The sequence below is a fragment of the Dreissena polymorpha genome, chromosome 5, assembly GCF_020536995.1.
Source record: "Dreissena polymorpha isolate Duluth1 chromosome 5, UMN_Dpol_1.0, whole genome shotgun sequence".
NCBI classification, from domain to species: domain Eukaryota; kingdom Metazoa; phylum Mollusca; class Bivalvia; order Myida; family Dreissenidae; genus Dreissena; species Dreissena polymorpha.
Window position 1 is genome coordinate 108061082 of NC_068359.1, and position 16555 is coordinate 108077636.

A 16555-nucleotide genomic window follows, 5' to 3' on the forward strand; every position below is an offset into this window, starting at 1 on the left:
GGTCAGATGCTGAAGGCCATGGCAAAAGACGCCGGCTTTCCCGAGCACAAGAGAATAACCAACCACTCAGTTCGAAAATTCCTGGTCCAAAAACTTCGAAATGCAAACATTCCACCCACTGAAATCATGGCCATAACAGGGCGCAAAAATGTCCAGTCCATAACCAATTATTCCACCATATCTGTTGAACAGCAGCAAAAGTGTTCCAACATTCTTGCTCAGTCCAGTAAATGTAACAAACAAACAGCTTCCTCTTGTTCACCTTCATGCACTGAAACTATGGTCGAAATGCAGCCTACACAACCACTGTCTACCGTTGAACAAGTTGATCTTGATTTTCGTCCCACCCAGTCACTTTACCAGCAAATGTCTTTCTCTCGTTCGAACAACTTTGCCTCACAATTCTTTGGTGCCACTTTCCACATTCATTGTGAATAATTAGATAAAATCCAAGTTGTTATTGTTATTTCGTCACGAAATAACCACATATTACAACAAAGAAGCAAATGTTTTGCACCTCGTGTTCTAGTTGAACATCGAAAGTGAATTGTGTGTGGTGTTAGGCTACGTTGTATACAAATGTAGTTCCTTGTATTTAACAACTAAATGTTTTATTAATGTTATAAAACTTTTAGATTTGCAATTCAATATGAATAAAATTGTTATTAGTAACGCACGATTCTTTGTCACAGAACGATATTCTGATTATTTTAAATGACAATTTGATCAGCGGTTATTTTTGGAACGCGGAGTAATACACTGATCTTGGTTACACTACAGTCATTATCAAAGTACGACAAACACTCATGAAAACTAATTTTGTTAAAATAAAAAGGTTTACTGAATAAAAAAGTGGGATAAATAGAATAATAGGTTAGTGTTGATTATAGATCAGGTTTATCATGCTCGGCACGAAAACGAAAAAGCACTCGCCAAGGCTCGTGCTTTTTGTTTTCTAAGCCTCGCATGATAAACCTGATCTATAATCAACACTAACCTATTATTCTCTATATAGCGTTAGCTTTTCAGTAGCATCAATAAACGTGACGTCATTTGCAAAATATTTTATGAACAATTTAATGACGTCACTAAATAGAGAACTGTGTACAAAGAAGGGCGGAGTATTGAAAAAATATAGTTTACGTCCAAAAGCTTGAACCAAATCAGAATCGTGTAAGAATCAACATAATAATTTTCTATAATGGTTTGTTGTCAAATAACCCACAATAAGGAGTATAGATGCGTGTTATCAAATTTCTACGCATCTATACCCCTTACTGTGGGTTATTCGACAACAAACCATGATAGAAAAATATTTTTTTAAACAACAAGTAACAACCAAATTATGTATTTTTACAATAAACAGGAAATCATATTCATGAATTTATTAAACAAGCTTGTTGCTTCTGTGCGCTGTCATATTTAAAATGATCTCAACACAGTGGTCTAGGTACTAAGTGCTTTTACATACTTGTCGCAAGTTTTCTATTAGAACATTTATTTGCAGGCACTGGCCGACATTCAAATTAAATGTGCATGGAAACAATGTTTTTTGTCCACGAATCGGTAATTTAACAACCCGTTGACAAGGTTTGAACATCTGATCTTTATAATTCCATAGCTGATTTTGTTTACAGACAGACACATATAAGCTCTCTAAAAATCTATGCAAGTTCACATATGTTCCATCGAAGTAAACCAACAGAACCAATAAATAAGACCACCATGACTAATATCTGTATTGCTTGGAAACTTTTAGAGTTCAGGAATCCATCCTTTGTTGGTTTGTGTAAACCAAATCAGTCGGTTTTGCTCAATAATCTCAGAATGGATTATGTGATGCCCAGCACTATGCAGAGCAGCTTCCAAAAAGGAAAATAAACAAAAATCTTAAAACTTGATTAACGATGCAGAAGTTTTGTAAATGTCCCGTTTAATTTAGCGGTTTAAGGCTTAATCTGTATCTAGTGATATGTAACCTACCAGCAAATTGGCGAATTGCGCGCTGACGAAGTGTAAACAAGTTGACAATAAGCTAAAATACTGAAAAGTTAATGCTGAATATTGATAAATTTTGTAAATAAACGAGTTTTTATGGATTCAAAACACAACTTACTACAATATCGCTCAGGATCACATGTAAACAGCGTATTAGCGCAATTGGAATTTGGGTCACAGAATCTGGCATGTAAACAGCCCGTATAGTAGGGTGGCGCAATTACAAAAACGCAGAATAAGCGATACCGCAAGAATACAGTTGCCGACTTCAATTTTTTTTTTCAGATCATTTTTTAACAAGCATTAACTGATTTATGTGAATATTAATAAAAATAATATCTCGAATATACTGAAGCAAATAAATTCAAAATAAATCGGTATAACTGTTATACATTTTAGGCGGGTTATATTTACCAAATTTGTGTTTGGAAACAGTTATCGATATTTGTGGTAAACCAGTCTCCCCTATGGCTTATTCCCTTAAGGCCGGGAAACAGAAAGCAAGACGCAAATCAATTTAGAACAAAAGTTTAGTTGTTTACTCCTCTTTTTTCTATCTCGTGGCCACGACATAGCTAACTCGTGGCCACGACTTAGTAACTCGTAGATAGAAAAAAGGGGAGTGCACTTAAAAAGGAGTGAATGTCACCTCTATGCCACCGTACGTACGCAACTTGTTTTCTATAGACAAAGAAGGAAATCAAGTATGGGTTATTCTGCATTAGTTATGGGAGGAGCTTAATGTTTCGAAAAAAGGCTCGCGCTCCCGACGTTCTAAGCCTCGCAACATAAACTTCTCTGTATTCAACGCTTACATAGTATTCTCTATTTATCCCACTTTTACACCGAAATCGGTTGATTAAAGCCCCGTTGATTAAATTTCATCTATAATCAACGGCAAGGCTATAATCAATGGCACGAAATGACGTCATCAACTGCCGAACCGGGACTACTTTTTCCCACGCACCTCGTCGCCTGTATTTGCCAAGTGCATCAATAATAAAAACAATCTCAAATGTTTGTCAATCTTAATGACCTTAAAACAAATAAAAGTAGCAAAAAACCGTGTTTTTTGTCATTTATTTTTATTAAAACCTCTAGTATTATGTAAATTTAACACTATGTTGCAAATAGGTTCTGCTGTTGTTGCTCCCCTTTGAAGAAGTCAGTTCGAGTTGCTCCCCTTTGACTTTAGAACACAATCGTCTGCGAAATCGTAAACCCCTCAAAATGTCTGACGAATTTGACAAAGTCAATTTCTCATTAACTTGGGATGAATTAAATAATGAACATGAGCAACAAGCAACTGAAGTGGAATTAACACTAAGCCAGTTCCAGGAATAATATGGGTTTGATCCATCTATTTTGTTCACAAATGAAATTGAATTGACCATTGAGAATGAAACCAGCCCCAGTAGTAACGCACCATCCAGTAGCAATGTCTTCCCCCCAACTTTAGATCTGCATGAGAATAAAGAGTTCTTAGATGTTAACCTCACTGATGTTGGTGATTTCATTGTCCAAAATGAAAATAAAAAGACTGTATCGAAGACCTTGTCTGACATAAACAAATTTAAAAGGTTTCTTATGTCAAAAGCTGAATCAAAAGAAATCCACCACATAGAACCAACTCTTCTTGATGAGTATTTGGCCACTTTCCTGTTGTCCCTTAAAAAGTCAAATGGCACAGATTTTGAACCAAGCTCCCTCCGTGGCATCATTGCTAGTGTTGACAGGTACCTGAAACGACATCGCTATGGATGTTCAGTCATGACAGGGACTGGAGCCCAATTTGCACTCACACGGGACACCTACAATGCAAAGAAAAAAGTCTTAAGAAACAGGTAAAATTGAGATGAACGGTTATAATTAAACGAAATTTGGCAAAAATAACATATTCAACAGAAAACGTATCATTTATGACAAAATTGGGAAAAAATCCCAAGTGTAGTCTGTACGAAACTAATACCCTGTCGACATAAAGTTGCAGTTAATAAATAAAAGTCTAAAAGTCACATTAAAAGTAATACTGTAAGCCTACGAAAGATAGAATACTTAAAAAATAAATTTAAATTAAAAAATATAGTCGAAAAGTTAAATGAAACAGTATAATAAATATAAATCACCAATTTAGGGTATGGGAAACCGTCCTAGGGAGGCCCATCCGCTGAGTGATACCGACATCGATCTGCTCTGGGAGAAGGGGATCCTTGGCACGGAGTCTCCGAAAGCCTTGTTAAATACAGTCTGATTGAACAACTGCCTTCATTTTGGCTTGCGAGGTACAACGGAGCAATACAATTTGCGGTAAGAAACATTTTTACACACAAACACACAAAATATGTATCAATTTTTCTCATTATTTTTTCACCCCATTCACTAAGTACATCCGCTTCAACTTAAATGCTGTATTTCATTATTGTTCATATCTGACATTAAATTAAGATTCTTGTATTTTGTTAGGTGGGGAGACGTCCGCCTCCGTGTAGACTCGAATGGTGTCGAGTATCTCGAGTTAAACGAGCGGCAAACGAAAGCGCGCACAGGAGAGAACATCGCTGACATAAGAAAAGTGTCTCCCAAGATGTTCGGCACTTCTGGACCAAGAAATCCCGTGTTAATTTACAAGCTGTACTCGAATATGCGTCCATCTGATTTTTCTTCAGATCAGCACCCTTTCTACCTGGCAACACGCACAATTGACACTGCATCCCAGTGGTTCTTGCGTCAACAATTGGGTGTCAACAAGCTGGGTCAGATGCTGAAGGCCATGGCAAAAGACGCCGGCTTTCCCGAGCACAAGAGAATAACCAACCACTCAGTTCGAAAATTCCTGGTCCAAAAACTTCGAAATGCAAACATTCCACCCACTGAAATCATGGCCATAACAGGGCGCAAAAATGTCCAGTCCATAACCAATTATTCCACCATATCTGTTGAACAGCAGCAAAAGTGTTCCAACATTCTTGCTCAGTCCAGTAAATGTAACAAACAAACAGCTTCCTCTTGTTCACCTTCATGCACTGAAACTATGGTCGAAATGCAGCCTACACAACCACTGTCTACCGTTGAACAAGTTGATCTTGATTTTCGTCCCACCCAGTCACTTTACCAGCAAATGTCTTTCTCTCGTTCGAACAACTTTGCCTCACAATTCTTTGGTGCCACTTTCCACATTCATTGTGAATAATTAGATAAAATCCAAGTTGTTATTGTTATTTCGTCACGAAATAACCACATATTACAACAAAGAAGCAAATGTTTTGCACCTCGTGTTCTAGTTGAACATCGAAAGTGAATTGTGTGTGGTGTTAGGCTACGTTGTATACAAATGTAGTTCCTTGTATTTAACAACTAAATGTTTTATTAATGTTATAAAACTTTTAGATTTGCAATTCAATATGAATAAAATTGTTATTAGTAACGCACGATTCTTTGTCACAGAACGATATTCTGATTATTTTAAATGACAATTTGATCAGCGGTTATTTTTGGAACGCGGAGTAATACACTGATCTTGGTTACACTACAGTCATTATCAAAGTACGACAAACACTCATGAAAACTAATTTTGTTAAAATAAAAAGGTTTACTGAATAAAAAAGTGGGATAAATAGAATAATAGGTTAGTGTTGATTATAGATCAGGTTTATCATGCTCGGCACGAAAACGAAAAAGCACTCGCCAAGGCTCGTGCTTTTTGTTTTCTAAGCCTCGCATGATAAACCTGATCTATAATCAACACTAACCTATTATTCTCTATATAGCGTTAGCTTTTCAGTAGCATCAATAAACGTGACGTCATTTGCAAAATATTTTATGAACAATTTAATGACGTCACTAAATAGAGAACTGTGTACAAAGAAGGGCGGAGTATTGAAAAAATATAGTTTACGTCCAAAAGCTTGAACCAAATCAGAATCGTGTAAGAATCAACATAATAATTTTCTATAATGGTTTGTTGTCAAATAACCCACAATAAGGAGTATAGATGCGTGTTATCAAATTTCTACGCATCTATACCCCTTACTGTGGGTTATTCGACAACAAACCATGATAGAAAAATATTTTTTTAAACAACAAGTAACAACCAAATTATGTATTTTTACAATAAACAGGAAATCATATTCATGAATTTATTAAACAAGCTTGTTGCTTCTGTGCGCTGTCATATTTAAAATGATCTCAACACAGTGGTCTAGGTACTAAGTGCTTTTACATACTTGTCGCAAGTTTTCTATTAGAACATTTATTTGCAGGCACTGGCCGACATTCAAATTAAATGTGCATGGAAACAATGTTTTTTGTCCACGAATCGGTAATTTAACAACCCGTTGACAAGGTTTGAACATCTGATCTTTATAATTCCATAGCTGATTTTGTTTACAGACAGACACATATAAGCTCTCTAAAAATCTATGCAAGTTCACATATGTTCCATCGAAGTAAACCAACAGAACCAATAAATAAGACCACCATGACTAATATCTGTATTGCTTGGAAACTTTTAGAGTTCAGGAATCCATCCTTTGTTGGTTTGTGTAAACCAAATCAGTCGGTTTTGCTCAATAATCTCAGAATGGATTATGTGATGCCCAGCACTATGCAGAGCAGCTTCCAAAAAGGAAAATAAACAAAAATCTTAAAACTTGATTAACGATGCAGAAGTTTTGTAAATGTCCCGTTTAATGTAGCGGTTTAAGGCTTAATCTGTATCTAGTGATATGTAACCTACCAGCAAATTGGCGAATTGCGCGCTGACGAAGTGTAAACAAGTTGACAATAAGCTAAAATACTGAAAAGTTAATGCTGAATATTGATAAATTTTGTAAATAAACGAGTTTTTATGGATTCAAAACACAACTTACTACAATATCGCTCAGGATCACATGTAAACAGCGTATTAGCGCAATTGGAATTTGGGTCACAGAATCTGGCATGTAAACAGCCCGTATAGTAGGGTGGCGCAATTACAAAAACGCAGAATAAGCGATACCGCAAGAATACAGTTGCCGACTTCAATTTTTTTTTTCAGATCATTTTTTAACAAGCATTAACTGATTTATGTGAATATTAATAAAAATAATATCTCGAATATACTGAAGCAAATAAATTCAAAATAAATCGGTATAACTGTTATACATTTTAGGCGGGTTATATTTACCAAATTTGTGTTTGGAAACAGTTATCGATATTTGTGGTAAACCAGTCTCCCCTATGGCTTATTCCCTTAAGGCCGGGAAACAGAAAGCAAGACGCAAATCAATTTAGAACAAAAAAAAGTCGTATTTTGGCGATGAAAAAACCTGTAATGCAAGAAGATAGAGAACAATTTGCTACAAAATAATTACTTTCCTAGCGTATTTTTACCAAGGTATGCATATACGGGTGATATAGCATTTGTCGAATTGTCTATGTAGCTCTAGTGGTCTATGAATACATCCCGAAAATATATGACACAGGCAGAACATTTTCGAGTCTTTCAGATATGTTAAAAACTATTTATATATTTTTGTCAGAAAACTGATACAAATAGCGGTCAACATCCCGTAATATTCAATTACTACATTTACATTAATAGACAAACAATACTGTTCGCATGTACGTGATTATTCTCGTGATAACAAGTTCATATAAATGAATATTGGCCTCGATGGGCTTAAGTTCTTCTTTTTAAAAAGCACAATGGCACAATGTCTAGTCGTCTAGGGCGGCATTAGCCTACAATTTTAATAGCACCAGAATCTCGCATGATGTTTATGCTTACAGAAGTTAGCTATACAATACTCCGTATAATAAAAGTATAAACAGATACAGGTAAACATTGGAACTAAGCAATAAAATTGAAGTAAAATTTTGCAATCAATTACGTTCGTTTGTTAATCAACACTGTTCCATTACACGCTTAGCCGGTCTTAAGTGGTGTACCCAAGACTGATGGTTCGGCCTGTAGTATTGGCCACTGACCAACTTTAATCCGAGATAAGAGGGAAATGGCCGCATACATTATTTGATTGACAAAAACACATGCAAGTTTATATGTGGTCGATTTTCGAGCAGTTGCCATGATGATTTTACGTGATGAATACCACATGACCTGACACGTATTAAATTAGGCACCCATCATCAACGTATTCTAATTATATATGTTATACACATACACAATCAACGTTTCTACATTACTCAAATATACAATTAATATCACTTACTAAATCCATCACATGTTCATGAACCTATTCTGCATCGAGAACAGTCGTTTGTTGCAGAGAAAAAAACACATAACCATCATGTTAGTCTATGTCCGCCCACATTATGTGTTGTTAATAGTATACGCTCTTTATCAATTATAACCACTATAAGTACTTGTCATTGTGACTTAAGGTGCGCAAGCTATTTGGGACGCCTAAACTGCCTTTTGTTGAAAGTTTGGTAAGTTGGCATTTAGTTGTGCAAGTTGGCATTATCTTAGTTTAAGTTAACATTATGTTGGGTAAAGTTAATATTATATTGGGTTAAATTGGCATTATGTTGAGTTAAGGTAACAGTATGTTTGGTAAAGTTGATATGTTGGGTTAAGTTGATATTATGTTAGGTTAAGTTTATATCATGTTGGGTCTAGTTTGCTGTACGTTCGGTTTAGTTGACATTTTGTTTAGTCCAGTATGTATTCTGTTTAGATAAGTTTTTTTAATTTTAAGTCAAGTTAGCATTGCGTCATGTCATATTTGTATATTGCTTAGTTAATTTAACATAACGTTGGATCGAGATATCATTATCTTCAGTGACTAGAACACCAAATTGAGTAAAATTGGTTCAATGTTGAGTACAGTTGACATATGATTGAGTCTATCGTCACGAGTTTAAGTCTACATGACATAAGTTTAATTAACTTAGCGTTTTATTCGGTCAAGAAGCAAGTTTTTTGAGTCAAGATACGATAGACAACAAAAATGCTTCATAATCGCTAAAACCGAATATAACAAACAATTAAATATAACGCGAATGATCTGTTTCGTAGCCTCGTTCATGCTTCTATAGCGGGGATTTCTGGGAAACGTTCTTTTGTTCTCAACAGATAGCGGCGGTCTTTTGTATTTACGGGTGCTAACAAAGCAATAGTAGAAAGTTAAGCTTGTTTATATTCGCAGTTCTCAATTTATAAAACGTTGGACACGAGTTAACCAATTACTACAGGTATGCTATAGACAACCTCAGAAATGGTTTATAATTTCTAAAACCGAAAGCGACTAAATATAACAAGAAATATCTTTTTAAAATGTAGTCGGCGTAAACGCTGACTTTGAAATAAAGTTTGCAATTTACTTTTCTAAATAAATAAATAAAATGAAAACCAAAGTTTAACTATTGTGGGTTTTTTCACTTATAAGTTGCATATTCACCGCATGAAATGTGTGTTGTCAGTATCAAACCACACATTAATGTAAGAAGATAAAAATATACTACGGGAGTGCACATCATATGTGTCTTCACATGCCTTATTATGAGTATATGTTTTCACTATCGAAATATATCGTATGTTAATGTTTGATTTAAACGCAGTTTTCTTTCGACACATTTAAATCACACTTTCATAGCCGCGTCATGCGAAAATGGGTCGTATGAGTTTTGACCAGCGTTTCTTAAACTCAACATGTGTATTTGCGCAGGCTGGTCAGAGGCTATGCTGTTCGCTATAAAATCACTCAATATGTTATGGTCTCATTATGTATCTCCTGACCAGACTGAGAGATGAGCAGGCTGAGTGGGCTATATATATATGATAGGCGCATATGGAATAAGACCCACTTTCGCATGACGAGGGTCATTAAAAATCTCATTGCGAATTGTAAATGGCACATTTTAGCACAATGCTTTTCGATACAAAATTGAATTCAAAATAGCGAACTTGTAAATAAGGGCAGCCTATCCAGGCGTTCAGGAACGATTTCTAGACGCGATTTGTAAAAGCTATACTGCTACAACGTTTTACAATGGACAATTTGAAAGAATTACACTGCTACATCGTTTTACAATGGACGATTTGTTAGAGCTATACTGCTACAACGTTTTACAATAGGCGATTTGAAAGAGCTATACTGCTACAACGTTTTACAATGGACGATTGTCAAGAGCTATACTGCTACAATGTTTTACAATGGACGATTTATAAGACTCAAACTGCAACGTTTAACACTGGACGATTTGAAAGCCTTGTACCGCTGCAACGTTTTACAATCAACGATTTGTAAGCCTTATATCACTACAATGTTTTACAATAGACGATTGGTACAAAAACTTAAACAGCTGCAACGTTTTACAATGGACGATTTGTAAAACTTATACTGATACAACGTTTTACAATGGACGATATGTAAGACTAATACTGATACAACGTTTTACAATGGACGATTTGTAAGACTAATACTGATACAACGTTTTACAATGGACGATTTGTAAGACTAATACTGATACAACGTTTTACAATGGACGATTTGTAAGACTAATACTGATACAACGTTTTGCAATGGACGATTTTAAAGCTTATACTGATACAGCGTTTTACAATGGACGATTTGTAAGACTTATATTGATACAACGTTTTACAATGGACGATTTGTGAGACTAATACTGATACAACGTTTTACAATGGACGATTTGTAACACTAATACTGATTGTTTTACAATGGACGATTTGTAAGACTAATACTGATACAACGTTTTACAATGGATAATTTGTAAGACTAATACTGATACAACGTTTTACAATGGACGATTTGTAAGACTAATACTAATACAACGTTTTACAATGTTCGTATTGTATGACCATTACTGCTGCTAAAACGAGTTGTTTGACGTATACTGCTACTACGTTCTATAATGAATAATATGTTTGTCATATTCTGGTACATTTTTTACAATGGGCAAATTGTATGAATCTTATTGCTACAGGGTATGACATTTTTCAATATTAACAATGATTATGCTACATTACGTTTGTTTTCGTCGTTATTTAAGACCCTAACTACTGTAAGCATTTTTATTACACGAAACTTGAATTCTATTTTATTAAGAGCACTGGCATTTGACCAATATACAAGATACAAACTACAATATCAGTTATACTTTGTTGATTTCATTGATTTATTTACAATAAGCCACCATAATTTAGAAATTGTGCGCATAATTTCATATAAATAAAAGAAAAAGTCACATTATTAAGTATTTACAGGAAACCACGATTACCATTTAAAATGATTCAAATGAAATGGAAAAAATATCATATTTAACAATATTGTAATGATTAAAAAGATAAGTGTATACATGTACATTTACTTTGAATTATGTTCATTGCACAGTCATTATCGAAATACCAAGCTACAAATATTAACACTGGTATGCGTGTTTTATTAACCCATGTATGCATAGCGTCTAGAAAAAGGCATTGGAAAACAGCGTAGACCCAGATGCGACGCCGCATGAATACGTATAATTACAACCAAAACGACGGAAATAACCTGTAATGTAAACATTATAAAGGCCGCAACGGACTTCTATGCTGGCGTATAAATACAGTTTTAGTTTCGATTGGAATTTTTGTCGAACGGCATGTCGTTGAACTTGCAGTCAAACTTTGACGTCACTTGGCTGATGACGATTGGAAAACAACATGAATATGGTTTGCACAAAACATTGATGTCCTTGGGCAGCGGGTTTATGAAAACGTAGTACGGCCAAGAATATTTACGTTAAAATTTGGCAAGTTACATTAAAACAAACCGTGCATTGTACGTATCGTTTTCAGACTAAAATAAACACGCGAATAGAAAAAACACGTAGTTTGTTATGACGGCAAGGATTTGATATTTTACTTGAACCAATGAAATCTTTGCGCGGAGATTGCTAGTGGTATTCTGATTGGTCTAGCCCCGCACGGAGATTGCTAGTGGTATTCTGATTGGTCTAGCCCCGTTAGAGGGGTTACTTTCGTTTTGAAAGGAAGAGGACAGTTTAAAAACATCTCGGCAGCTGATTCGAATGATTCTTCCCCGGTAAAGTCTTCTTTCTCGAACGTATACCGCTGTAGAAAATTGGCGAATACCATAAACTGCACGTAGTTCATTTCTTTCTGGGCAATGCACATCCTAGGGCCTAAAAACAAAGAAAAAAATGAACTGGGAAAACAAATAGAAACGCCGTTGGAAAACAAACAAAGCACTGCAACGTTTTCTTAAATTAACCCATTTATGCCTAGCGTCTAGAAAAAAGGCCTTGGCAAACAGCGTAGGCCCAGATGAGACGCCGCATGATGCGGCGTCTCATCAGGGTCTGCGCTGTTTTCTTAAAGGAATTCTGTAAGAAATATTCTAAATATAGAAATAAAATTACTAGACATCCCTAATTTTGAAAATAAATTGATCCAATTCAGAAGGATGGGAGAGTCCACTAGGCATAAATGGGTTAAGAGAAGAAAACTGTTGTACAAGTTAACATGATAATACAGTTGATAAGCTTTGACTACTCTAAAGCTTGAAACTTGAAACTTTATTCGTGAATATTGTAGAATACTATCATCATGGATAAATAAGTTTACGTACTTGGTAAAACAAATAGATATAATATGCTATTAAAATACTGTTACGTTTCATTGAATTCTTGAAACGAACAAACAATAATAGAATATATGTTACAACTCAAACTTGAAAATTATGCTTCCTATAACTGATGTTACGAGCATTAGTTCAATCAAGTATTATTTATATATATTTTCAAACACGGGCAAAATACGTATTTGTGTATATTTAGTTGTGAATAATTATTTGAAAATGTTCACTGAAAGTTATGATTTGTATAGGTTTTCATTATGAGACCTTTTGTTTTTTAGTGATATTGCTTGTTGATTGTTTGTTTATCGTTCAAGGAATCAAATTAAATATAATTTGTGTGAGGCATTTTATTATGATTTTGTATTCGGCATTTTCTAATTCAGTTGATAAATAATCGGAAAAATTTCGTACGAAATATCAGCGCGGAGTTTAATAATAAAGTAATAAACGCTGAGCACCGAAGTTTCAACACGATTGGATTTTCAACTTTTTCAACGTGGCAGCCTATTATGTTATTACTCATTTTCTCCTGTCGTTGAAACGTAATTTAGAGTTAAAAAACAACAACAAACAAACATTAACGTACCGAGTCCAAAAGGATTGTAAGCTGGGTTGAGTTTTAATTTGCCGTCACTTAGATGCCTGTTGGGGTTGAACAACGTGGGTTCGGCCCAGTATTTCGGGTCCATCAGAGCAGAGTGCATATAACATCTTATAGCACAGTTCTTAGGGATGGTGTATCCCAAAAGACTAGTCTCTTGCTGGTTTTCTATTGCGAAGATGCCCACAACTGCAATTAATATACAACATGTACATATAGTATAAGCAGCGTCCAGAAAAAAAAATATGTTCACTCATTGGGATGCATGACCATTTTTCAATTACAAAACAACGTTATAAAATAAAAATAAACGACATGCTATCTAACACTACTGATTAACATTCAAAGGACCTGTTATAGGGACCGACGAAAAAAAGGAAAGTTCTAAAAAACCGTATTTTTTTACAATTTTTAGTTTATATTTATTTAAACATTACCTGAACAAGTTGTTAACTTTTCATGTTTTCAGTATATTCGGTAATAAAATTGTGCTGGGTATGTGTACCAGGTAACTACCAGTTAACTATAAATAACGCAAGTAGATTGATCATCATCGTCACGTGGTAAACCCAGGAATGCAAATTGTGCATGCATAGTAAATTGTATATATTTTATATATAAAATGATCAATCTACTTGCGTTATTTTAGTGTGTATATCGTAATGTTATGTAGATTAAAAAGATTTTCAAGAATTAAACACAATTGTTGAAAGCTCATCTGATGTTAATGACCTTGTGTCTGAATTCACCAAACACATTACAGAAATTGTTCAGAAGCATGCACCTCTGAAAGAAAGAACCATTCTATGTAGACCAAGTGTACCGTGGTATTCTGGGTATCTTAAACAGCCGAAGCAGTATAAACGATCAATAGAAAAAAAAACTTTATGCGTAAACAATCTGATCTGTCTAGAAAAGTCTACAAAGGTGTGGCAAACATTTATAGTGCGGAACTTTCCAGAGTCAAGGATGAATACTACAAAGACAAAATTGTGGAAGCAGAAGGGAATACAAGGATGTTATACGCAAAACCATCAGATTGACTGGGTAGATCAAAGGAAAACCCACTCCCATTACATACAAGTGCAGTATCCTTGGCTAATGACTTCATGCAATACTTTTCAGATTATCAAAATAAGCAATGAACTTGACAATTTGCCAATTGAAACAACATAAAACAGTAATTTGTTCTGCTCAAGTTAACCTCTGATCAGAAATCCACTTACTGTTTTTAAACCACTCTCCCAAAGAGATATTCTTCCACTTGTAAATGATGCATCCAAACCTTCAACATGTGAACTTGATGCAATCCCAACTGTGAGACTAAAAGAACATCTTTCAGAATTGACACCTATATTGACAAAAAAAGTAAATAGATCGTTGCTATCTGGTGTATTCCCTGACACATGGAAAAGCGCTATGATTAAAACCATTGTTGGAGAAGAAAGGTCTCCCTTTGGAATTACCGAACTATCGTCCGGTTTCAAACTTGACATTTCTTTCAAAAATTCTAGAAAAAAAAGCTGCATTAAACCGAATTCATGATCATATTGAGGGTAAGAGTCTCCTTCCGCCTAACCAAAGTGCCTATAAAAGGCATCACGGAGTCAAAACGGCAATGCTAAGAATGTATAATGACCTAGAAAATATTGATGAAGGTAAAGTCACCATCGTGGTCATGCTTGACTTGAGTGCAGCGTTCGACACCATTAATATCCCAATACTTATTCGTAGTCTTAAAGACGAGTTTGGTATTCATGGCATTCCCTTAAAATGGATAAACTCCTATCTCATTAACAGAACAATTAAAGTATAATGGATAAACTCCTATCTCACCAACAGAACAATTAAAGTATTAGTCGAACAGTCAACATCTGAAACTAAGCAATTACTTTTCGGTGTTCCTCAGGGTTCTTGTGACGGGCCAGTTATATTTACTTTGTATATATCGGCTCTTAACAGAGTGGTTCGAAAATACCCGGCTGATCTTTATGGATATGCGGATGACCATAAGCTAACATTCAAAATTCAAACAGGTAATTCCGAAAATGAGTCGACTGTTTTTCAGCAACTTAATAGTTGCCTGGACGACGTAATTAAGTGGATGTCAACCTTCAAACTAAAAATGAATCAATCAAAAACTGAAATTATTGTATATGGAACCAGGCAACAGTTGCCGAAATTGAGTACTTCAAGCGTGTTTGTCGGTGTTTGCGAAGTGAAATTTGTAAACCATGTAAGAGATCTTTTTGTTATCATGACCAACACACTCAACTTTGGCAAACACATCCAGACGAAGTGTCAGATCGCACATGCATAGCTACGAAATATCAAAGCTATACGAAAACATCTTACAAAAGAGCCTACGGTATCATTAGCACATGGATTAGTTCATTCGCATATTAACTTTTGCAATGTTTTTTTACGGAAGTTCCCGCTTACCAAATCAAGAAGCTACAGCGAGTTTAAAATCATGCCGCAAGAGTAGTCTTGAACGATTATTGTGAAGAACCTATCACTGATATCCTAAACAAGTTACACTGGCTCTCAGTAGAGGCCAGGGTGATGTTTAAAGTTTTAATTGTAGTATTTCGGGTAATCAATGGTACAGCTCCAGTTTACATAAGATAATTGTTTGTACCTGCTTGACGACAATACAAATTAAGGTCACTCAATGACACAAAATTCTACATCCCTAGACGACGAACAAAACTAGCTGACAGATCTCTTGCCGTCGTCGGTCCAAAATGGTGGAACAATCTACCTGAGTATCTTAAGGTTTGTCAACCTGATGCCAAATTTAGATCCAGGCTGAAAACACATCTCTTTGGACAATTTTACAAAAAATGATTGTACTTGTAGGATTAGTATGAAGTTTGCATTTTTACTTACTAAAATAGTAATTGTTTGTTGATTGTTTTCACGTTCTTGAACATAAATGTATATTGTTAACAAGTTTTTGTCTTAATGCTGAATATGTTGTAAATATTTTTTCCGCTATATAAATGCTATGTATTTGTATTTTTAAAAATGTTACCTATTTTTGCGATGTACTTTTGATTTCACATCGCGAAATTTTATTACCGAATATACTGAAAATATGAACTTTTTTCAAGTGATGTAATATACCAGTCGTGATATTTTAATCAATATAAATTTATAATTGTAAAAAACACACGCTTTTTTAGAACTTTTTTTTTCGTCAATCTGGTTGACGGTCCCTTTAAGTATGTGCAAAATGACAATTCATTTTCATTGGATTAAAATCGAATAGATACATTATTTTCAAAGAAGCAAAGTTACACTCACTATTTAGTAAATAAAGAATAGTTTCGTAAATGTATCAATTTAA